Source organism: Salvelinus namaycush, unplaced genomic scaffold, assembly GCF_016432855.1.
Source record: "Salvelinus namaycush isolate Seneca unplaced genomic scaffold, SaNama_1.0 Scaffold171, whole genome shotgun sequence".
Classification (NCBI taxonomy): domain Eukaryota; kingdom Metazoa; phylum Chordata; class Actinopteri; order Salmoniformes; family Salmonidae; genus Salvelinus; species Salvelinus namaycush.
The window spans coordinates 203,527-229,264 of record NW_024058464.1 but is presented as its reverse complement, the minus strand read 5'-3'; the positions used below and the strand labels follow the sequence as shown (position 1 = coordinate 229,264).

Genomic DNA, 25,738 nt, shown 5'->3' with positions numbered 1-25,738 from the left:
TCAGGACTCTGAATCCTAAATCTGAGTTCAAGTTTGGTCGGACCTACCAGTGAATAATTCTTCCTTGTTGAACTAGAAGAAGCTGTCCAAATATTGTTGTCAGTTGAAAGTATTTGCAACACGTGAAGGAACGACTGTCCATTTTTCTGTAAAATTCAAATTTGGTTAAGAATAGGTTCTATGGTGTAATGTTAGCACTCTGGACTTTGAATCCGTGATCGAGTTCAAATCTCGTAGAACTTCAGTTTTGTGCTGAATTATTCAATGGCCTACCAATAATCTTCTCTTGCTGTTAATGTGTGAACAAATGACAGGAAAATCTGAACACTTCAAAATTTATGTACAGGGTTCTATGGTGTAATGGTTAGCACTGGACTCTGAATCCTGATCCGAGTTCAAATCTCGGTAGAACCTTCCAGCTTTTGTCTGAATATTACATGGCCTACCAATAATTATCTTGCTGTTAATCGGTGAACAAAGACAGGAAAATCTGAACACTTCAATTATTATGTACAGGGTTCTATGGTGTAAAGGTTAGCACTCAGGACTCTGAATCCTGGATCCGAGTTCAAATCCGGTAGACTACTGTTTTGCAGTGACAACCCTCTCCTGTCAACTTAAAATTGTCGTGTGTGAAAGAAACAAGTGGGTGGGAGTTGATGAGCAGTCTTGGTACACATGAATGGGTAGTACAGGAAATGCATACTATGAGTGCTAGTAGGTTTGTTAATTGAGAACTTGCTACCTCCCAATGAACGAAAATTTTCAGATTTTTTTCACCCTATCCATCAATCGTGTTGGAAATATGTGGACTTACAAGTTGTTACATGGTAGGGTAGCCCAGTTGATACGTTTATGGCCAGAAAATATTTTCTCTGTTTTTCCGGAGAACCTAGGAGAGTAAATCTGAACCCATCAAGAGTATTGATTACGGGTTCTGTGCTGTCAAGGTTATCACTCAGGATCTGAATCCTACAATCTGAGTTCAAGTTTGGTCGGACCTACCATGTGAATAATTCTTCCTTGTTGAACTAGAAGAAGCTGTCCAAATATTGTTGTCAGTTGAAAGTATTTGCAACACGTGAAGGAACGACTGTCCATTTTTTTCTGTAAAATTCCAAATTTGGTTAAGAATAGGTTCATGGTTAATGGTTAGCACTCTGGACTTTGAATCCAGTGATCGAGTTCAAATCTCGGTAGAACCTTCCTAGCTTTTGTGCTGAATTATTCAAATGCCTACCAATAATCTCATTCTTGCTGTTAATGGGTGAACAAATGACAGGAAAATCTGAACACTTCAATAAAAATTATGTACAGGGTTCTATGGTGTAATGGTTAGCACTCAGGACTCTGAATCCTGCGATCCGAGTTCAAATCTCGGTAGAACCTTCCCAGCTTTTGTGCTGAATTATTCACAAGCCTACCAATAATCTAATCTCTTGCTGTTAATCGGGTGAACAAATGACAGGAAAATCTGAACACTTCAATAATATTTATGTACAGGGTTCTATGGTGTAATGGTTAGCACTCTGGACTTTGAACACGTGCTCCGAGTTAAATCTAGGTAGAACCTTACTAGATTCTGTGCTGAATCTATTCAAATGGCCTACCAATAATCTCATCTCTTGTGTAATCGGAGTGAACAAATGACAGGAAATCTGAACACTTCAATAAAATTTATGTACAGGGTTCTTAGGTGTAAAGGTTAGCACTCGGACTCTGAATCCTGCGATCCGAGTTCAAATCTCGGTAGAACTCTCCCAGCTTTTGTGCTGAATATTCACATGGCCTACCATAATCTATCTCTGCTGTTAATGGTTGAACAAAGACAGGAAAATCTGAACACTTCAAAAATTTATGTACAGGGTTCTATGGTGTAATGGTTAGCACTCAGGACTCTGAATCCTGCGATCCGAGTTCAAATCTCGGTAGGACCTACCTTGATTTGCAGTGACATACTCCTCTCCTGTAACTTTAAAATTGTCGTGTGTGAAAGAAACAAGGGTGGGAGTTGATGAGCAGTCTTTGGTACACATGAATGGCTAGCCTACAGGAAAGCATACTATGAGTGCCAGTAGTTTGTTAATTGAGAACTTCTACCCCAATGAACCGAAATTTTCAGATTTTTTCACCTATCACATCATCGTTTGGAATATGTGGACTTACAAGTTGTTACATGGTAGGGTAGCCCAGTTGATACGTTTATGGCCAGAAAATTTTTCTTGTTTTTCGGAGAACCTAGGAGAGTAAATCTGAACCCATCAAGAGTATTGTTACGGGTTTGTGTGTCAAGGTTATCATCAGGATCTGAATCTACTATCTGAGTTCAAGTTGGTCGGACCTACCATGTGAAAATTCTTCCTTGTGAACTAGAAGACAGCTGTCAAATATTGTTGTCAGTTGAAGTATTTGCAACACGTGAGGAACGACTGTCCATTTTTTCTGTAAAATTCAAATTTGGTTAAGAATTGGTTTATGGTGTAAGGTTAGCACTCTGGACTTGAATCCAGTGATCCGAGTTCAAATCTCGGTAGAACTTCCTAGTTTTGTGCTGAATTATTCAATGACTACCATAATCTCATTCTTGCTGTTAATCGAAGTGAACAAATGACAGGAAAATCTGAAACCTTCAATAAAATTTATGTACAGGGTTCTATGGTGTAATGGTTAGCACTCGGACTTGAATCAGTGATCCGAGTTCAAATCTCGGTAGAACTTCCAGCTTTGTGCTGAATTATTCACAGGCCTCCAATAATCTATCTCTTGCTGTTAATGGTGAACAAATGACAGGAAAATCTGAACACTTCAAAAATTTATGTACAGGGTTCTATGGTGTAATGGTTAGCACTCAGGACTCTGAATCCTGCGATCCGAGTTCAAATTCGTAGACCTACCTCGATTTTGCAGTGACATACTCCTCTCCTCAACTTTAAAATGTCGGGTGTGAAAGAAACAAGTGGGTGGGAGTGATGAGCAGTCTTTGGTACACATGAATGGCTAGCCTACAGGAAATGCATACTATGAGTGCCTAGTAGGTTTGTTAATTGAGAACTTGCTACCTCCCAATGAACGAAAATTTTCAGATTTTTTTCACCCTATCACATCAATCGTGTTGGAAATATGTGGACTTACAAGTTGTACATGGTAGGGTAGCCAGTTGATACCGTTTATGGCCAGAAAATATTTTCTCTGTTTTTCCGGAGAACCTAGGAAGTAAATCTGAACCCATCAAGAGTATTGATTACAGGGTTCTGTGCTGTCAAGGTTAGCACTCAGGACTCTGAATCCTACAATCTGAGTTCAGTTTGGTCGGACCTCACAGTGAATAATTCTTCCTTGTTGAACTAGAAGAAGCTGTCCAAATATTGTTGTCAGTTGAAAGTATTTGCAACACGTGAAGGAACGACTGTCCATTTTTCTGTAAAATCCAAATTGGTTAAGAATATGGTTCTATGGTGTAATGTTAGCACTCTGACTTTGAATCCAGTGATCGAGTTCAATCTCGTAGAACTTCTATTGTGCTGAATTATTCAATGGCTCAATAATCTCATCTCTTGCTGTTAATCGTGTGACAATGACAGGAAAATCTGAACATCATAAATTTATGTCAGGGTTCTATGGTGTAATGGTTAGCACTCAGGACTCTGAATCCTGCGATCGAGTTCAAATCTCGGTGAACCTCCAGTTTGTGCTGAATTATTCACATGGCCTACCAATAATCTATCTCTTGCTGTTAATCGGGTGAACAAATGACAGGAAAATCTGAACACTTCAATAATATTTATGTACAGGGTTCTATGGTATAATGGTTAGCACTCTGGACTTTGAATCTGCGATCGAGTTCAAATCTCGGTAGGACTACCTTTTGCAGTGACATACCTCTCCTGTCAACTTTAAAATTGTCGTGTGTGAAAGAAACAAGGGGGGGGAGTTGATGAGCAGTCTTTGGTACACATGAATGGCTAGCCTTCAGGAAATGCATACTATGAGTGCCTAGTAGGGTTGTTAATTGAGAACTTGCTACCTCCCAATGAACGAAAATTTTCAGATTTTTTTCACCCTCATACATCAATGTGTTGGAAATATGTGGACTTACAAGTTGTTACATGGTAGGGTAGCCCAGTTGATACGTTTATGGCAGAAAATATTTTCTCGTTTTTCCGGAGAACCTAGGAGAGTAAATCTGAACCCATCACTAGAGTATTGATTACAGGGTTCTGTGCTGTCAAGGTTATCACTCGGACTCTGAATCCTACAATCTGAGTTCAAGTTTGGTCGGACCTACCATGTGAATAATTCTCCTTGTTGAACTAGAAGAAGCTGTCCAAATATTGTTGTCAGTTGAAAGTATTTGCAACACGTGAAGGAACGACTGTCCATTTTTTTCTGTAAAATTCCAAAATTTGGTTAAGAATATGGTTCTATGGTGTAATGGTTAGCACTCGGACTTTGAATCCAGTGATCCGAGTTCAAATCTCGGTAGAACCTTCCTAGTTTTGTGCTTGAATTATTCAAAGGCACCTACCAATAATCTCATCTCTTGCTGGTAATCGTGGTGAACAAATGACAGGAAAATCTGAACACTTCAATAAAAAATTATGTACAGGGTTCTATGTGTAATGGTTGCACTCAGGACTCTGAATCCTGCATCCGAGTTCAAATCGGTAGAACCTTCCAGCTTTTGTGCTGAATTATTTCACAGCCTACCAAGTATATAATATTCTAGTTGTTAATCGGTGTGAAACAAATGACAGGAAAATCTGAACACTTCAATAATATTATGTACAGGGTTCTTATGGTGTAATGGTTAGCACTCTGGACTTTGAATCCAGTGATGAGTCAAATCTCGGTAGAACATCTAGTCAATTTGTGCTGAATTTTCAATGGCCTACCAATAATCTCATTCTTGCGTTAATCTGGGTTGTAACAAATGGACAGTAAAATCATGAACACTTCATAAATTTATTACAGGGTTTATCGGTGTAATGGTTTCACTCTGGACTTTGAATACAGTGATCGAGTTCAAATCTCGTGTAGAACCTTCTAGTTTTGTGCGGAATATCAAATGGCCTACCAAAATTCATCTTCTTGCTGTTAACGGTAGTGAACAAAAGACGGAACAATCTGAAACACTATAAAATATGTTACAGGTTCTATGGTGTAATGGTTAGCACTCGACTTGAATCCGGATCCGAGTCAAATCTCGGTAGAACCTTCCCAGCTTTTTTGCTGAATTATTCACATGGCCTACCAATAAACAATTCTCTTGTTTTTATCGGTGAACAAATGACAGGAAAATCTGAAAACTTCAATAATATTTATGTACAGGGTTCTATGTGTAATAGGTTAGCATCAGGACTCTGAACTGCGATCCGAGTCAAATCTCGGTAGGACCTACCTTGATTTGCAGTGACATACTCCTCTCCTGTCAACTTTAAAATTGTCGTGTGTGAAGAAACAAGTGGGTGGGAGTTGATGAGCAGTCTGGTACAATGAATGGCTAGCCTCGAAATGCATATATGAGGGCCTAGTAGGTTTGTTAATATTCACGAGTATCAATCCGGATCCGCCCACACGATTGATTAGCTAGCATAGCTCGAATAATAGTAGATCTAAATATCTTAAAATACAAGTAAGACCAGATGAAAAGATACAGACTTGTGAATAAAAGCATTTCAGATTTTTAAAATGTTATTACAGGGAAGACAAAATATGTAATCTATTAGCTAAACACGTTAGCAAAAATTAACCACTATTTAACTCCATAGTTCCGCTAATTTGCAGGTGCTATCACCATTCGTCAACTAAGATATGTGCCAATAACCTATAAAAACCATAGTGACAGTCTGAACAAATTTCATGAGTATAGGATATTTTTGTTAGAAAAAAGTGCATATTTCAGGTAGAATACAGTTTACAATTGATCGACCATTACAAATCGACTAGAATTACTAGATAGAGCAAGGTAATGGGGACCAATTTAACTCAGATTTAAAAACATTGCGTAAAAATGGGACAAAGCATAGCGAGGAAACCCAGTTCATGTTCGATTTTCAGAAATATTTCAGTTTTCTAGGTTTTCTAGGACAAACCACAATAAAATCGTTAAGTTAGCAACACATTGCAAACGTTGAACAAGGCATCGATTCCAGCAAGAGCGCTAGTAACGTAAACCTACGCCAAAAGATTTCATTTTTTCACTACCTTTCTATTTCGAGGACATCCTGTAACAAATTTACAACATCTATACAGTTTGTCGAAAAGGTTGCATATTGTAGCCATCAAACAGTGTTACCATAAAATATGGAAATCAAGGCAAGTATTCTGACGTCCATCTATCAGAGTGATCTAGTTTAATTAAAAGCTAATCCATATACTTGACTAACGGTGACAGTGAATAGAAAGCACAAATTGTTCTTAATGCAACCGCTGAGTTTACATTTTTAAAATTACCTACTTTTAATAAGGCGTTGCAAGTGAAGCTATACTCAAGCTTCCAAACAAAATGCGAAAATATGCGTTAAAATTTTTGACAGAGACAACATTTATCAATAAATATGTTATTAGCTGGTTCTTCCATCATATGGGCATGTATTCCTTCTATGTTAATAAACGTCTTTTGGTCGATAGACTGTCCTCTGTCCTTCGAAATATCCATACATGAAGGAACCAAAAACTAGTCCAAGTTCAGAGTGGACAACAAAGCAAGTTCCCTCAAAATCGACTCTAAACGGAATAAATGCTTAACGTTTAAATTACTACATTGATGTTCTAGTCCTTATCGAAATTAATTAGCAGACGGATACAATTTCAAGTGATAACAACTGTGAAAATATGGCCGGTTCCGGAGGTACCATTGCGTTAAGGGCGGAGCGTGAAGGGTACTCTCATCCCTTGGGTTTATAAACTCTGAGAAGATACCTAGGAGCCTTCCATTCCTTGGTTACTGACATCAAGGCGTCAGTTCTGTATTCCATGGATAGCAGGAGACCTTAAAAAATGATCTGAAACCAGATTCCTCTCAGATTTAATGTCTGTATGGATGTTCGCTGTAGCAAAGGTTCTGGGTACCACAGAATAATCTTCAAACGTTTTATGAAACTAGAAGGTGTTTCTTTCCAATGTAAATTAATAATTGTCTTGTACGAAGCAAGAATTTGAGTGAATAGAAGTTTGTTGGAGACACAAAATGCGTAATTCGGAAACGCACCCATGTAGTCCAAGTGTTAATTGAGAACTTGCACCTCCAATGAACTGAAATTTTAGATTTTTTTCACCCTATCACATCAATGTGTTGGAAATATGTGGACTTACAGTTGTTACATGGTAGGGTAGCCAGTTGATAGTTTATGGACAGAAAATATTTCTCTGTTTTTCCGGAGAACCTAGGAGAGTAAATCTGAACCCATCATAGAGATATTACAGGGTTCTGTGCGTGTCAAGGTTATCACTCAGGACTCTGAATCCTACAATCTGAGTTCAAGTTTTGGTCGGACCTACCATGTGAATAATTCTTCCTTGTGAACTAGAAGATAGCTGTCCAAATATTGTTGTCAGTTGAAAGTATTTGCAACACGTGAAGGAACGACTGTCCATTTTTTCTGTAAAATTCCAAATTTGGTAAGAATAGGGTTCTATGGTGTAATGGTTAGCACTCTGACTTTGAATCCAGTGTCCGAGTTCAAATCTCGTAGAACCTTCTAGTTTTGTGGAATTATTCACATGGCCTACAATAATCTCATCTCTTGCTGTTAATCGGTGAACAAAGACAGGAAAATCTGAACACTTCAAAATATTATGTACAGGTCTATGGTGTAATGGTTAGCACTCAGGACTCTGAATCCTGGATTCGAGTTCAAATCTCGGTAGGACCTACCTTGATTTTGCAGTGACATACTCCTCTCCTGTCAACTTTAAATTGTCGTGTGTGAAAGAAACAAGTGGGTGGGAGTTGATGAGCAGTCTTTGGTACACATGAATGGCTAGCCTACAGGAAATGCATACTATGAGTGCCTAGTAGGTTTGTTAATTGAGAACTTGCTACCTCCCAATGAACGAAAATTTTCAGATTTTTTTCACCTCATCACATCAATCGTGTTGGAAATATGTGACTTACAAGTTTGACATGGTAGGGTAGCCCAGTTGATACGTTATGGCCAGAAAATATTTTCTTGTTTTTCCGCGAGAACCTAGGAAGTAAATCTGAACCATATAAGAGTATTGATTACTGGGTTCTGTGCTGTCAAGGTTATCACTAGGACTCTGAATCCTACTATCTGAGTTCAAGTCTTAGTCGGACTACATGTGAATAATTCTTCCTTGTTGAATAGAAGACAGCATGTCCAAATATGTTGTCAGTTGAAGTATTTGCAAACGTGAAGGAACGATGTCAATTCTTTCTGTAAAATTACAATTTGGTTAAAGATATGGTTCTATGGGTAATGGTAGCCACTCTGGAACTTTGAATCAGTGATCCGAGTCAGATCTCGGTAGAACCTTCTAGTTTTGTGTGAATTATTCAATGGCCTTACCAATAAACTCATCTCTTCCTGTTACGGGTGAACCCAAATGGACGGAAAATTTGAACACTTCAATAATATTTATGTACAGGGTTCTATGGTGTAATGGTTAGCACTCAGGACTCTGAATCCTGCGATCCGAGTTCATATCTCGGTAGAACCTTCCTACCTTTTGTGCTGAATTATTCAACGGACTACATACAATCTAATTTTGCTGTTTAATCGGGTGAACAAATGACGGAAAATCTGAACACTTCAATAATATTTATGTACAGGGTCTCATGGTGTATGGTTAGCACTCGGACTTTGAATCCGTGATCCGAGTTCAAATCTCGGTAGAACCTTCCTAGCTTTTGTGTGAATTATTCACATGCTACCAATAATCTATTCCTTGCTGTTAAACGTGTGAACAAATGACAGGAAAATCTGAACACTTCAAAAATTTATGTACAGGGTTCTATGGTGTAATGGTTAGACTCAGACTCTGAATCCTGCGAATCGAGTTCAAATCTCGGTAGGACCTACCTGCTTTTGCAGTGACATACTCCTCTCCTGTCAACTTTTAAATTGTTCTGTGTGAAAGAAACAAGTGGGTGGGAGTTGATGAGCAGTCTTTGTACACATGAATGGCTAGCCTACAGGAAATGCATATATGAGTGCCTAGTAGGTTTGTTAATTGAGAACTTGCTACCTCCCAATGAACGAAAATTTTCAGATTTTTTTCACCCTATCACATCAATCGTGTTGGAAATATGTGGACTTACAAGTTGTTACATGGTAGGGTAGCCAGTGATACGTTTATGGCCAGAAAATATTTTCTTGTTTTTCCGGAGAAACTAGGAGAGTAAATCTGAACCATCATAGAGTATTGATTACAGGGTTCTGTGCTGTCAAGGTTATCACTCAGGACTCTGAATCCTACAATCTGAGTTCAAGTTTGGTCGGACCTACCATGTGAATAATTCTTCCTTGTTGAACTAGAAGTAGCTGTCCAAATATTGTTGTCAGTTGAAAGTATTTGCAACACGTGAAGAACGACTGTCCATTTTTTCGTAAAATCAAATTTGGTTGAATAGTATGTGTAAGTTAATGGCTGATGTCTGAGTGCACTGTGATATCTGCTGAATATAATGGTCAATATCGTTCGGTGATGACAGAATTGCATCAGGGTTCTATGGTGTAAGGTAGCACTCGGACTTGAATCCTGGATCCGAGTTCAATCTCGGTAGAACCTTCCTACTTTTGTGCTGAATTATTCACATGGCTACCAATAATCTATCTCTGCTGTTAATCGGGTGAACAAATGACAGGAAAATCTGAACACTTCAATAATATTTATGTACAGGGTTTATGGTGTAATGGTTAGCACTCAGGACTCTGAATCCTGGATCTCGAGTTCAAATCTCGGTAGGACCTACCCCGATTTGCAGTGACATACATCCTCTCCTGTCAACTTTTAAAATTGTCTTGTGGAAAGAAACAAGTGGGTGGGAGTGATGAGCAGTCTTTGGACACATGAATGGCTAGCCTACAGGAAATGCATACTATGAGTGCCTAGTAGGTTTGTTAATTGAGAACTTGCTACCTCCCAATGAAACTGAAAATTGTCAGATTTTTTTTTCACCCTCAATCACATCAATCTGTTGGAAATATGTGGACTTACAAGTTGTACATGGTATGGTAGCCCAGTTGATACTGTTTATGGCCAGAAAATATTTCTCTGTTTTTCCGGAGAACCTAGGAGAGTAAATCTGAACCCATCACAGAGTATTGATTACAGGGTTCTGTGCTGTCAAGGTTATCATCAGGACTCTGAATCCTACAATCTGAGTTCAAGTTCTGGTCGGACCTACCATGTGAATAATCTTCCTTGTTGAACTTAGAAGATAGCTGTCCAAATATTGTTGTCAGTTGAAAGTATTTGCAACACGTGAAGGAACGACTGTCCATATTTTTCTGTAAATTCCAAATTTGGTTAAGAATATGGTTCTATGGGTATGTGCCCTCTGACTTTGAATGAGATCTAGTCAAATCTGGTAGAACCTTCCTAGTTTTGTGCTGATTATCCAATGGCTACAAATCTCAATCCTCATCTGTTTCGGGTGAACAAATACAGGAAATTTGAATCTTCAATAATATTTATGTAGGGTTCTATGGTGTAATTGGTTAGCACTCAGGACTTGAATCCTGCGATCCCGCAGTTCAATCTCGGTAGAACCTCTCCCTTTTGTTGTGACTGAATATTTCACATGGCCTACCAATAATCTCAATCTCTTGCTGTTAATCGGGTGAACAAATGACAGGAAATCTGAACACTTCAATAATATTATGTACAGGGTGTTCTATGGTGTAATGGTTAGCACTCAGGACTCTGAATCCTGCGATGAGTTCAAATCTCGGTAGGACCTAACCTCTGATTTTGCTAGTGACCACTCCTCTCCTGTCAACTTTAAAATTGTCGTGTGTGAAAGAAACAAGTGGGTGGGAGTTGATGAGCAGTCTTTGGTACAAATGAATGGCTAGCCTACAGGAAATGCATAAATATGAGTGCCTAGTAGGTTTGTTAATATGAGAACTTGCTACCCAATGAACTGAAAAATTTTCCAATTTTTTTCACCCGAATCACTATCAAATGTTTGGAAATATGGGACTTACAAGGTTGCTACATGGTTAGGGTAGCCCAGTTGATACCGTTTATGGACAGAAAAATTCTCTCGTTTTTCCGGAGAACCAGGAGAGTAAATCCGAACCATCAACAGAGTCGATTGATACTGGGTTCTGTGCTGTACAGGTTATCACTCGAGAATTGAATCCATACTAGATTTCAAGTCTTGGTCGGACCTACCATGGGATAATTCTTCCTGTTGAACTAGAAGACAGCGTGTCAAATATTGTGTCAGTTGAAAGTATTGCAAAACGTGAAGGAAGACTGCCAATTCTTTGCTGTAAAATTACAAAATTGTGTTAAAATATGGTCTCTAATGGTGTAATGGTAGCACTCAAGACTCCGAACCTGACGATCCGAGTTCAAAGCTCGGTAGAACCTCCAGCTTTTGTGCAATGAATTATTCAAAGGGCCTAACAATAAATCTAATCTCGTGTGTTAACGGGTGAACAAAAGACACAGGAAAAATCTGAAACTTCAATATATTATGATACAGGGTTCTATGGTGTAAGGTTAGCACTCAGGACTCTGACTCTGCGATCCGAGTCAAATCCGGCAGAACCTTCCCAGCTTTTTGGCTGAATCTATTCCACATGGCTTTTTAACTCACCTTCCTAGATAAATAAGGTTAAATAAAATGTCAAAGGTGTTCATAATGTTTTGTCAACTCAGTATATAAGTTAGGGGGGGGGGGGGGGGGGGCGGGGATCAGCTTTAATAGGGCAAATAGATTGTGCCTTCAATTCATGTAGTTGTCTGCATCATTTCCAATCCTCCATATATATATTTTTTAACATATCTTTTAAAATATATTTTCCTTTATTATTTTCCTCTAAGTTTACACAAGGTTCAGATAAACTAACTATATAGACAGTATTATATGTCGATTTCTGTAATGTATTGAAACATGATTCTGTCTGTATTTAGGGTATAATTAGTCTGGTTGAACAGCGATACCAACACCTCTCCTCTCACTCTCTAGGAATGTCTCTCAGTAGTTTTCCAACGGCAGCGTCCTCCCCGACTCTGTGTGTGTTTGTGTATGTGTGTGTGTGTGCGTTAGTGTGTGTGTGTGTGCGCGTGCCACCTTTATACCACACAATCATGTGAAGATCTGAGTCTAGATATCACGTTTCAGGTCTGTCCTACACCATACTGTCTGTCCTACACCATACTGTCTGTCCTACACCACACTGTCTGTCCTACACCATACTGTCTGTCCTACACCATACTGTCTGTCCTACACCATACTGTCTGTCCTACACCATCCTGTCTGTCCTACACCATACTGTCTGTCCTACACCACACTGTCTGTCCTACACCATACTGTCTGTCCTACACCATACTGTCTGTCCTACACCATACTGTCTGTCCTACACCATACTGTCTGTCCTACACCACACTGTCTGTCCTACACCATACTGTCTGTCCTACACCATACTGTCACACAGAGAACACAAACACAGGTGGCTCTGCTCAGTTCAACATCAACTCAGTTCAGATTTATTGTCTATGCAGGGTCGGACCAACCAACGCTTGTTTTTTCCGTTCACAATGAACGTAACATTGTTACAAACACAATGCACGTTGAACAGCAGGTTGAAAGTGATCGTGTCCATTACATGTCACTCAACATGAAACAGTGAAATAATTTCCAGCCCTGTGGGAGGCGTCCGACATGACACCCTATTCTCTTTATAGGGCACTACTTTAGACCATTTGTCAATGTGTTTACATCCGTTTATTTAATATGGTATCTGTTGGAGGTGGTGGGATTGTTATGCTTTGATCACGTCCAATCTGTTGGTGTTTTAAATCAAAACAACATGTTGGGAGAACGTTGGGAGGTGGGTTTCCCTGTAAGGTAATGCTAATTCACAGCATTTGAGTCAATTGGAGGTGTACCTGTGGATGTATTTCAAGGCCTACCTTCAAACTCAGTGCCTCTTTGCTTGACATCATGGGAAAATCTAAAGAAATTAGCCAAGATCTCAGAAAAAGAATTGTAGACCTCCACAAGTCTGGTTGATCCTTGGGAGCAATTTCCAAATGCCTGAAGGTACCACGTTCATCTGTACAAACAATAGTACGCAAGTATAAACACCGTGGGACCACGCAGCCATCATGTCGCTCAGAAGGAGATGCGTTCTGTCTCCTAGAGATTAATGTACTTTGGTGCGAAAAGTGCAAATCAATCCCAGAACAAAAGCAAAGGACCTTGTGAAGATGCTGGAGGAAACAAGTACAAGTATCCACAGTAAAACGAGTCCTATATCGACATAACCTGATTGGCCGCTCAGCAAGGAAGACTGCTCCAAAACCGCCATAAAAAAGCCAGGCTATGGTTTGAAACTGCACATGGGGACAAAGATCGTACTTTTTGGAGAAATGTCCTCTGCTCTGATGAAACAAAAATAGAACTGTTTTGCCATAATGACCATCGAAATAATTGGAGGAAAAGGGTGGATGGAGGCTTGCAAGCCGAAGTACACCATCCCAACCGTGATGCACGGGGGTGTCACGGCCGCTGAATGAAGAGGACCAAAGCGCAGCCTGGTAAGCGTACATATTCCTTTTATTTAGGAAATGACGCCGACAAAAACAATACAAAACAACCGTGAAGCTTAAGGGCTATGTGCCACAAACAAAGTTAACTTCCCACAAAGAAAGGAGGGAAAAGGGCTACCTAAGTATGGTTCCCAATCAGAGACAACGATAGACAGCTCTCCCTGATTGAGAACCATACCCGGCCAAAACATAGAAATACAAAATCATAGAAAACAAAAACATAGAATGCCCACCCCAAATCACACCCTGACCAAACCAAATAGAGACATAAAAAGTCTCTCTAAGGTCAGGGCGTGACAGGGGGTGGCAGCATCATGTTGTGGGGGTGCTTTGCTGCAGGAGGGACTGGTGCACTTCACAAAATGAAAGATAATTATGAGGAAGGAAAATGATGTGGATATATTGAAGCAAAACTTTAAGACATCAGTCAGGAAGTTAAAGCTTGGTCGCAAATGGGTCTTCCAAATGGACAATGAGCCCAAGCATACTTCCAAAGTTGTGGCAAAATGGCTTAAGGACAACAAAGTCAAGGTATTGGAGTGGCCATGACAAAGCCCTGACCTCAATCCTGTAGAAAATGTGTGGGTAGAACTGAAAATGCATGTGCGAGCAAGGAGGCCTACAAACCTGACGCAGTTACACTTATTGTGGGAAGCTTGTGGAAGGCTACCTGAAACATTTGACCCAAGTTAAACAATTTATAGGCAATGCTACCAAATACTAATTGAGTGTATGTAAACTTCTGACCCACTGGGAATGTGATGAATGAAATAAAAGCTGAAATAAATCATTCTCTCTACTATTATTCTGACATTTCACATTCTTAAAATAAAGTGGTGATCCTAACTGACCTAAGACATGGAATGTTTACTAGGATTAAATGTCAGGAATTGTGAAAAACTGAGTCTGAATGTATTTGGCTAAGGTGTATGTAAACTTCCGACTTCAACTGTATTTCCCTCAGATTACACAGATACACAACGAATTTGAAAACATACCCAATTTGGATAAACTCCCATATCTATATTTATGTTTATTTACTCTGAGAGTGCACAGTGGCAGAATAGCTGACCACTGTGACAGACCCCAAATTAAGACAATCCTTGAATATGTACAGACTCAGTGAGCATAGCCTTGCTATTGAGAAAGGCCGCCGTAGGCAGACATGGCTCTCAAGAGAAGACAGGCTATGTGCTCACTGCCCACAAAATGAGGTGGAAACTGAGCTGCACTTCCTAACCTTCTGCCAAATGTATGACCATATTAGAGACACATATTTCCCTCAGATTACACAGATCCACAAAGAATTCGAAAACAAACCAAACATCAAACTCCCATATCAGTTAGGTAAAATACTGCAGTGTGTCATCACACTGGGAAGATGTGTGGCCTGTTGCCTTGAGAAAAGGCCAGCCAGAGGAGCACAAACAACATTGTAAATATAAACTATAATTATCTGTTTATTTATCTTCACACGTCAACTATTTGACATTGTTACAACGCTGTACGTAGACATAATATAACAACTGTTATCAGTGTAATGTTTACTAAAGTTCCCCTTTGTGTTTAGTGTCTGTTCCCTTTGCTTTGGCAATGTAACCACATGTTTCCCATGCCAACAAACCCTTTGAGAAAGTAGAAAGAGAGAGAGAGAGAGAGACAGAGAGAGAGAGACAGAGAGAGAGAGAGAAAGTAGAGAGAGAGAGACAGAGACAGAGAGAGGAGAGAGGTAGAGAGGTAGAGAGAGAGAGACAGAGAGAGAGAGAGATACAAATTGAGATAATCAAAAGATAAGTATCCACCTGTTTCAAATGAAAACGTATTTCTTAGTATCTACATTAGATTGATTACAGGGAAAAACAAAGATGCTCAAAACCAGACACTGTCGTCTTTGACTTTTATCTCGATGGAAAAGTACAGTTATTTCCCCAGCATTTACATACAACTGAGACATTGTATTACGAACCAAGGGAACCTAGTTCAGTTGTAATTGGTACCCGTGGGTTTAAATTGGGCTGTGCTGGGTAAACCGAGGCATGCAATTCTCTTTAAGCTATTCTGGGGAGGTATGTATTGGCTCTTACATAACCCCTGGTAACCTACTGCCAAGACACGCAGCTCTAACAACACATGGAAGGAGCACACACACTTACATACACACACACAACACAAACACACAACACAAACACACAACACACAACACAAACACACAAAACAAACACACAACACAAACACACAACACACACACACAACACACACACACAACACAAACACACAAAACAAACACACAAAACAAACACACAACACAAACACACAACACAAACAAACACACAACACAAACACACAACACAAACACACAACACAAACACACAACACACACACACAACACAAACACACAACACAAACACACAACACAAACGCACAACACAAACACACAACACAAACACACAACACAAACACACAACACAAACACACAACACAAACGCACAACACAAACACACAACACAAACACACACACAACACAAACACACAACACAAACACACAACACAAACACACAACACAAACACACACGTTTTCTCTGTCCGTACAGCATCTCACTGTCAGTCAGATGAACCTCATCGACATTTCAGCAATAAGATAAAACACGCTGTAGTCTACAGCAGCAGCATCTAGGGGAAGTATAATACATATCATAAACGTATACATACCTCAACACAGATAACGTGTTGTCCCCAATACTGTTGCAGGTCTGTCAGTCTGTCAGTTCAGTCTGTTCAGGGTATTCACATAAACCTGGGGTAGTCTCTCACAGTCAGTCTTTCTTTCTTTCTCTCTCTATCTCTCTTTCTGTCACTGGTTCAGAGTCCTTGTCGGGGGCTAAACAGCCCGGATGGATGAATGGATAGACGGATGGATGAAGGAGGATTATAAAACCAACAGAGTGGTGACAGACAGATCTCAGTCACAGAGGAAGAGAAGAACAGAACAGCAACAGGTGTAGGTCTGTCTCGGTGTTAAAGTGAAGAGAGGTCTGGAGCTGTGAGGCAGGAACCAACACTCTACAATGATGGTGTTCTCCCTCCTGCCGTTATAAACTCCAGGGGAGGTGGAGGGGGAGTGTCATATGTCACAAAGTGCAGGAAGCTGCCAGCAACCGCTCTGATTGGTGGCTGCATCAATTTCCTTGTAGGTGCTCGGTCAATGACGACCCAGTGGAATATATTGTGATGTGCCCAAATTGTCACACAAAACCCACATGTTGTTAAATTAGACTGCTGGAAATGTTTTGTTGTTCTCTCTCTCAATTTAAGGGGTTTTATTGGCATGAGAAACATGTTTACATTTCTAAAGCAAGTGAAGTAGATAATAAACAATAAAAACAGTAAACATTACTCTCTCTCTCTCTCTCTCTCTCTCTCTCTCTCTCTCTCTCTCTCTCTCTCTCTCTCTCTCTCATAACTCTTTGTGTTGTTGTTTGTTTAGTGTTTTCCAATTTTCCCAGAAGTGGTTAGATTCTATCGATTTATAAAATTACATTGAGCTGGTTTCTGACGTCTGCTTGACATGTTTAGATTTGATGGGGAAGTTGAAAGGTCAAATATACTGTAGGCTTTCTATTGCCAAGTTTACTCCTTGGCCATCTCAGTGAAACGTTTTCTCCAGGAAGTTGTCTAAACGGTATTACATTTGTTGTTGCCTAATTGTTGTTTGGTAGGTTGCTGTACTACTTTCCTTCCATCTGTAGCATTTCAAAGGAGCGTACAGTTTGTTGGGCTTCGATGCCTCATGATTGAGTATTGCTCTGTTCAGGTGGACTGTGATTTTGCTGTAATCTAATAGCGGTGGTAGTGAGCTGACTGTGAACGCTCTGAGAGACTCTGGGTTGAGGTCAGTGATAAGGTAATATACAGTACTACTGTAGTTAAATGAAGGTTAAAAAATCACCTTGAAGCCTACCATTAGAGTCCCCTTGAAGCCTACCATTAGAGTCCCCTTGAAGCCTACCATTAGAGTCCCCTTGAAGCCTACCATTAGAGTCCACTTGAAGCCTACCATTAGAATCCCCTTGAAGCCAACCATTAGAGTCCCCTTGCAGCCTACCATTAGAATCCCCTTGTAGCCTACCATTAGAATCCCCTTGAAATCTACCATTAGAGTCCCCTTGAAGCCTACCATTAGAGTCCCCTTGAAGCCTACCATTAGAGTCCCCTTGTAGCCTACCATTAGAATCCCCTTGAAGCCTACCATTAGAGTCCCCTTGAAGTCTACCATTAGAATCCCCTTGAAGCCTACCATTAGAATCCCCTTGAAGCCTACCATTAGAATCCCCTTGAAGCCTACCATTAGAATCCCCTTGAAATCTACCATTAGAATCCCCTTGAAGCCTACCATTAGAATCCCCTTGAAGCCTACCATTAGAATCCCCTTGTAGCCTACCATTAGAATCCCCTTGAAGCCTACCATTAGAATCCCCTTGAAGTCTACCATTAGAATCCCCTTGAAGCCTACCATTAGAATCCCCTTGAAATCTACCATTAGAATCCCCTTGAAGCCTACCATTAGAGTCCCCTTGAAGCCTACCATTAGAATCCCCTTGAAGCCTACCATTAGAGTCCACTTGAAGCCTACCATTAGAGTCCCCTTGAAGCCTACCATTAGAATCCCCTTGAAGCCTACCATTAGAGTCCCCTTGAAGCCTATCATTAGAGTCCCCTTGAAGCCTACCATTAGAGTCCAGCCCAGCCCCCTTGAAGCCTACCATTAGAGTCCCCTTGAAGCCTATCATTAGAGTCCCCTTGAAGCCTACCATTAGAGTCCCCTTGAATCCTACCATTAGAGTCCCCTTGAAGCCTACCATTAGAATCCCCTTGAAGCCTACCATTAGAGTCCCCTTGCAGCCTACCATTAGAATCCCCTTGAAGCCTACCATTAGAGTCCCCTTGAAGCCTACCATTAGAGTCCCCTTGAAGCCTACCATTAGAGTCCAGCCCAGCCCCCTTGAAGCCTACCATTAGAGTCCCCTTGAAGCCTACCATTAGAATCCCCTTGAAGCCTACCATTAGAGTCCCCTTGAAGCCTACCATTAGAGTCCCCTTGAAGCCTACCATTAGAATCCCCGTGAAATCTACCATTAGAATCCCCTTGAAGCCTACCATTAGAATCCCCTTGAAGCCTACCATTAGAATCCCCTTGAAGCCTACCATTAGAATCCCCTTGAAGCCTACCATTAGAGTCCACTTGAAGCCTACCATTAGAGTCCCCTTGAAGCCTACCATTAGAGTGCCCTTGAAGCCTACCATTGACTGTGTACAGACCCAGTGTGCGTCATAGCCCCAGGAGTTGTGACCCGTTTTTGTTGGTTATGTTGTCGTAGTTGTGCCTACTCGGGCATATTGGGGAGGGAATGCTGTCACCTCCAGGTAGGTGTTTGTGTCCTTGTCTGCTCTCTCGTTCTGTCACCCCCCCGTCTCTCTCTTCTCCTGGGTTTTGCTATGACACTCCTCTTTCACCACCTTGTGAAAATATTCCAGCGTGTACCCGACATCAATGGTTGCCAGCTCTCTCTCTCTCACTGCTCCCCTCCCTCCCTCCCTCCCTCCCTCCCTCCCTCCCTCCCTCCCTTCCTCTTTCACTCTCTTTCCTACATCTATGTCTGCAAATATGAAAGCTATGCATTTATTTAAGATGAAAGACCACACACACACACAGACACACACATACAAACAGACTATGAGAGACTCACCCATCTATGTACCAACAGTAAAGTCAACAAGTGGAACAAAGGGTCCCTTAACAACCTTGCCCAGCCCCCTAACAACCCATCTCAGCCCCTTAACCACCCAGCCCAGCCCGTTAACCACCCAGCCCAGCCACCTAACCATCCAGCCCAGCCCCCTAAACACCCAGCCCTTTAACCACCTATCTCAGCCCCTTAACCACCCAGCCACTTAACCACCCATCTCAGCCCCTTAACCACCCAGCCCAGCCCCTTAACCACCCAGCCCAGCCCCCTAACAACCCAGCCCAGCCCCCTAACAACCCAGCCCCTTAACCACCCATCTCAGCCCCTTAACCACCCAACCCAGCCCCCTAACAACCCATCTCAGCCCCTTAACAACCCATCTCAGCCCCCTAACAACCCATCTCAGCCCCCTAACCACCCAGCCCAGCCCCCTAACAACCCATCTCAGCCCCCTAACAACCCATCTCATCCCCCTAACAACCCATCTCAACCCCCTAACCACCCAGCCCAGCCCCCTAACCACCCATCTCAGCCCCCTAACAACCCATCGCAGCCCCTTAACCACCAATCTCAGCCCCCTAACAACCCATCTCAGCCCCTTAACAACCCATCTCAGCCCCCTAACAACCCATCTCAGCCCCCTAACCACCCAGCCCAGCCCCCCAACAACCCATCTCAGCCCCCTAACCACCCAGCCCAGCCCCCTAACAACCCATCTCAGCCCCCTAACAACCCAGCCCAGTCCCCTAACAACCCAGCCCAGTCCCCTAACAACCCACCCCAGTCCCCTAACAACCCAGCCCAGCGTTTAATACCTGTCAGAAAAACATGTGCTCTGTCTGTCTGTCTGTCTGTCTGTCTGTCTGTCTGTCTGTCTGTCTGTCTGTCTGTCTGTCTGTCTGTCTGTCTGTCTGTCTGTCTGTCTGTCTGTCTGTCTCTGTGTCACGACTTCCGCAAGAAGTCGGTCCCTCTCCTTGTTCGTTCGGCGGTCAAAGTCACCGGCTTTCTAGCCATCGCTGATCCACTTTTCATTTTCCATTTGTTTTGTCTTTATTTTCAACACACCTGGTTTCTATTCCCCAATTACATGTTCATTATTTAACCCTCTGTTTCCCCCATGTTGGTGTGCGTGTTTGTTTATTATGTTCAGGTTCATTCTATATGGCTGATATTTACGAGTGACCGGTATTTTCACGCACCTTTTGTATTTGTTTTATACTGGTGTAGTTTGTGGATTAAACTACCTTGTACACTCATCTCTGCTCTCCTGCGCCTGATTCCATGCACCAGTTACCCACAGCCTGACAGAAACAAGCACCACAAATGTAGTCAGCAGGAGCAGTTACCCCGGTACTGGGTTGAGGAATGCGTCCAGCAGCATGAGGCGATGCTACAACATCTCGGCACCGCCATGGATCGCGTCCTACAGAAGATGGAGCGCTGGGAGAGAAGAGAAGTTCCTCCAGCGCCTCCACCAGCACCATCAAGGACACCACTGATCACCCCTCCTTCACCCGGTTCCATGGGGATTCAGCTCTCCCTTCCGAGGGAGTACGATGGGAAGGCAGCGGGATGTCAGGGTTTTCTACTCCAACTGGAACTCTACCTGGCAACCGTGCACCCGGCTCCTTTGGGCCGCGAGAGCGTGTCCGCCCTCGTCTCCTGTCTCTCAGGGAAAGCCCTGGGAAGGAAGGAGAAGCGGTGCTGGACCAGTTCGAGGATTTCACCCGCCACGTCTCGTGCACCTGAGGCAGGAGACAAGGAGCGCACAGGAGTTTGCATTGGACTTCCAGACCCTGGCGCCAGCGCGGGGTGGAACGACAGGGCCCTGATCGATGATTACCGTTGTAGTTTACGTGAGGACGTCTGTTGGGAGTTGGCCTGAAGGGGCACAACTCTGACCTTCGACCAGCTGGTGGACATGTCCATAAGGTTGGATAACCTGCTGGCTACCCGCGGACGTCCAGATCGGGGTCTGTCGAGTCCATCCCCCAGCACCACCGCTCCGATGCCCATGGAGCTGGGAGGTGCTGCACTCAGGGAGACCGGAGGAGGAGCCGATCCATGCACCATCTGTGGCCGCAGAGGGCACACTGCCGGTCGGTGCTGGGGAGGTTCCTCTAGGAGTCGAGGCAGCAAGCAGGACACTCTCGTGTCACTCCAGATGACTCGGTACCAGGCTCACCCAGAGCCCCCTGTTGCTCACATGTTTGTGTTTATTAATTTTCCTGAGTTTTCCCCGCATTCCCAGCATAAGGCGCTCGAAGGTTCAGGCACAGCTGGGAATTTTATTGACAGATCATTTGCCCATAGTTTATGGATCCCCATTGTTCCTGTGGATATGCCATTAGGGTCAGGGCTAATTAGGGAGGCCACCGCTCCCCTGGCCATGGCTACGCAGGAGGGTCACGAGGAGAGAATCAGTCTCTTCCTTATTGATTCTCCTGCGTTTCCCGTGGTGTTGGGTCTACCCTGGTTGGCCTGTCATGACCCCACTATTTTGTAGCAACAGAAATAGGCGGTCACAGGGCGGTCACGAAAGTGCTCGGGGAGGTGTTTAAGGGTTTCCGTTGGTGCGACTATGGTGGAAAGTCCACACCAGGTCTCCACCGTGCGCATCCCCTCTGAATATGCCGATTTGGCTCTCTCAATTACCACCCCATCGACGGGGGGATTGTGCGATAGATCTCCTAGTAGACGCAGCACTTCCCAGGAGTCACGTGTATCCCCTGTCACAGGAGGAGAAGGCGGCTATGGAAACATATGTCTCCGAATCTCTGGGGCAGGGATACATTCGGCCTTCCACTTCACCAGCCTCCTCAAGTTTATTTTTTGTGAAGAAGAAGGATGGAGGTCTACGCCATTGACTATCGAGTATTGACTATCGAGGCATCAATTGACCATGTATTGACTATCGAGGCATCAACCAAATCACTGTGAGGTACAGTTACCGCAATGCACGGGGCGCGCCTCTTCACAAAATTGGATCTCAGGAGCGCTTACAACCTGGTGCGTATCCGGGAGGGAGATGAGTGGAAGACGGCATTTAGTACCACCTCAGGGCACTATGAGTACCTCGTCATGCCGTATGGGTTGATGAATGCTCCATCAGTCTTTCAATCTTTTGTAGACAAGATTTTCAGGGACCTGCAAGGGCAGGGTGTAGTGGTGTATTTTGATGACATTTTGATATACTCCGCTACACGCGCCGAGCATGTGTCCCTAGTGCGCAAGGTGCTTGGTCGACTGTTGGAGCATGACCTGTACATCAAGGCTGATAAATGCCTGTTTTTTCAACAGTCCGTCTCTTTCCTATGGTACCGCATTTCCACTTCAGGGGTGGAGATGGAGAGTGACCACATTTCAGCCGTGCATAATTGGCCGACTCCCACCACGGTAAAGGAAGTGCAGCGGTTTTTAGGGTTTGCCAACTACCCATTACCTCACTGCTGAAGAGGGGACCGGTGCATTTGCAGTGGTCGGCTGGGGTGGACAGGGCTTTTGGTCACCTGAAGGCTCTGTTTACCTCGGCTCCGGTGCTGGCTCATCCGGATCCCTCTTTGGCGTTCATAGTGGAGGTGGACGCATCCGAGGCTGGGATAGGAGCCCTGCTCTCTCAGCACTCGGGTACGCCACCAAAGCTCCACCCCTGTGCCTTCTTTTCGAAGAAGCTCAGACCGGCGGAGTGAAACTATGACGTGTGGGACCGGGAGCTGTTGGCTGTCGTCAAAGCCTTGAAGGTGTGGAGACATTGGCTTGAGGGGCTAAACACCCTTTTCTCATCTGGACTAACCACCGCAATCTGGAGTACATCCGGGCGGCGAGGAGACTGAACCCTCGCCAGGAAAGGTGGGCCATGTTCTTTACCCGTTTTGTCTTCACCCTGTCCTACAGACCAGGTTCCCAGACCAGGTTCCCAAAATCAACTGAGAATGTCTGTCAGGGTAAAAAAGAAGGGCAGAGGGGTAGAGGCAGTGAACACACTGCTGCCAAATATATCGAGAGAGAGAGAGAGAGAGAGAGAGAGAGAGAGAGAGAGAGAGAGAGAGAGAGAGAGAGAGAGAGAGAGAGAGCTCCGTGTACAACGTAGAACACCAAATAATGCATGCAGAGCAGAATTAGGCCGATACCCACTAATTATCAAAATCCAGAAAAGAGCCGTTAAATTCTACAACCACCTAAAAGGAAGCGATTCCCAAACCTTCCATAACAAAGCCATCACCTACAGAGAGATGAACCTGGAGAAGAGTCCCCTAAGCAAGCTGGTCCTAGGGCTCTGTTCACAAACACAAACACACCCCACAGAGCCACAGGACAACAGCACAATTAGACCCAACCAAATCATGAGAAAACAAAAAGATAATTACTTGACACATTGGAAAGAATTAACAAAAAAACAGAGCAAACTAGAATGCTATTTGGCCCTAAACAGAGAGTACACAGTGGCAGAATACCTGACCACTGTGACTGACCCAAACTTAAGGAAAGCTTTGACTATGTACAGACTCAGTGAGCATAGCCTTGCTATTGAGAAAGGCCGCCGTAGGCAGACATGGCTCTCAAGAGAAGACAGGCTATGTGCTCACTGCCCACAAAATGAGGTGGAAACTGAGCTGCACTTCCTAACCTCCTGCCCAATGTATGACCATATTAGAGAGACATATTTCCCTCAGATTACACAGATCCACAAAGAATTTGAAAACAAATCCAATTTTGATAAACTCCCATATCTACTGGGTGAAATTCCACAGTGTGCCATCACAGCAGCAAGATTTGTGACCTGTTGCCACAAGAAAAGGGCAACCAGTGAAGAACAAACACCATTGTAAATACAACCCATATTTATGCTTATTTATTTTAACTTGTGTGCTTTAACCATTTGTACATTGTTACAACACTGTATATATATAATATGACATTTGTAATGTCTTTCTTGTTTTGAAACTTCTGTATGTGTAATGTTTACTGTTAATTTGTATTGTTTATTTCACTTTTGTGTATTATCTACCTCACTTGCTTTGGCAATGTTAACACATGTTTCCCATGCCAATAAAGCCCCTTGAATTGAATTGAATTGAATTGAGAGAGAGAGAGAGAGAGAGAGAGAGAGAGAGAGAGAGAGAGAGAGAGAGAGAGAGAGAGAGAGAGAGAGAGAGAGAGAGAGAGAGAGAGAGAGAGAGAGAGAGAGAGAGAGAGAGAGACTACATGTATTTAACTCCTGTGGTTGTTGTTGTTTAGTCTTGTTGACAAGACTATTAATTATTCTTGTTTATGAAATTGACTGTGCGCAACATAGCTATCGTCTGTCTGTTTTGCCTCTTCTTGTCCAACTGCGGCTAATGTCAGCCTGTGTCTGCCAAATGGCAGTGGATGGATAGCGGGCAGGTTGCTGTGGGCATGGCATGTATATTTTCACTTCCTGTAAGTGTGATCACCATAACATCATGTGAAATCAAATATGTGCCCTAGTTAAAGCTGCCCTTTTTGGCCCAGAGGTCTGCCCTTTTTTGGCCCAGAGGTCTGCCCTTTTTTGGCCCAGAGGTCTGCCCTTTTTTGGCCCAGAGGTCTGCCCTTTTTTGGCCCAGAGGTCTGCCCTTTTTTGGCCCAGAGGTCTGCCCTTTTTTGGCCCAGAGATCTGCCCTTTTTGGCCCAGAGGTCTGCCCTTTTTTGGCCCAGAGATCTGCCCTTTTTTGGCCCAGAGATCTGCCCTTTTTTGGCCCAGAGATCTGCCCTTTTTTGGCCGAGAGGTCTGCCCTTTTTGCCAACACGTCTTCTGACCTCAATGGGTCTTCCTGGTTAACTAAAGGTTAAATAGGTTAGAGTTGTTTATTTTCACTTCCAACTACTGTGAGCACGATAACAACTATGTGACCTGACCAGGGAAGACTCTGGACCCTAGAGGAAACTCTGTGTCCCAGTTAGAGGCTGTCCTCCATGTAGAGATCAGGTTCTACATTTAGAGGAAACTCTGTGGCCCAGTTAGAGGCTATTCTCAGATCAGGTATCATCTCTAAGGTGTTGTGTCATGGAATCAGAATGCTGGGGGACCTCCAATGGTTCTAACAGGCGTATGACTGTATCACTGACCTCTCTCTCTCTCTCTCTCTCTCTCTCTCTCTCTCTCTCTCTCTCTCTCTCTCTCTCTCTCCCTCTCTCCCTCTCTCCCTCTCTCCCTCCCCCCTAAAGGAAAACACCTTAAACTTAAGGGGGTCTCCCGTGTCCCTTTCCTAACAGGGGCATGA

The 25,738-nt window shown here is 43.0% G+C and overlaps 3 non-coding genes across 3 annotated transcripts; all 3 read left to right on the top strand.

Moving 5' to 3' along the window:
• Nucleotides 1-1,317: 1,317 nt before the first annotated feature.
• On the top strand, nt 1,318-1,389 carry trnaq-cug. Its single transcript has one exon. It is a non-coding gene; the product is annotated as a tRNA-Gln (tRNA).
• Nucleotides 1,390-1,865: 476 nt separating this feature from the next.
• On the top strand, nt 1,866-1,937 carry trnaq-cug. The gene has a single exon. It is a non-coding gene; the product is annotated as a tRNA-Gln (tRNA).
• A 6,673-nt stretch (nt 1,938-8,610) lies between these two features.
• Nucleotides 8,611-8,682, top strand: trnaq-cug. The gene has a single exon. It is a non-coding gene; the product is annotated as a tRNA-Gln (tRNA).
• Nucleotides 8,683-25,738: the final 17,056 nt, after the last annotated feature.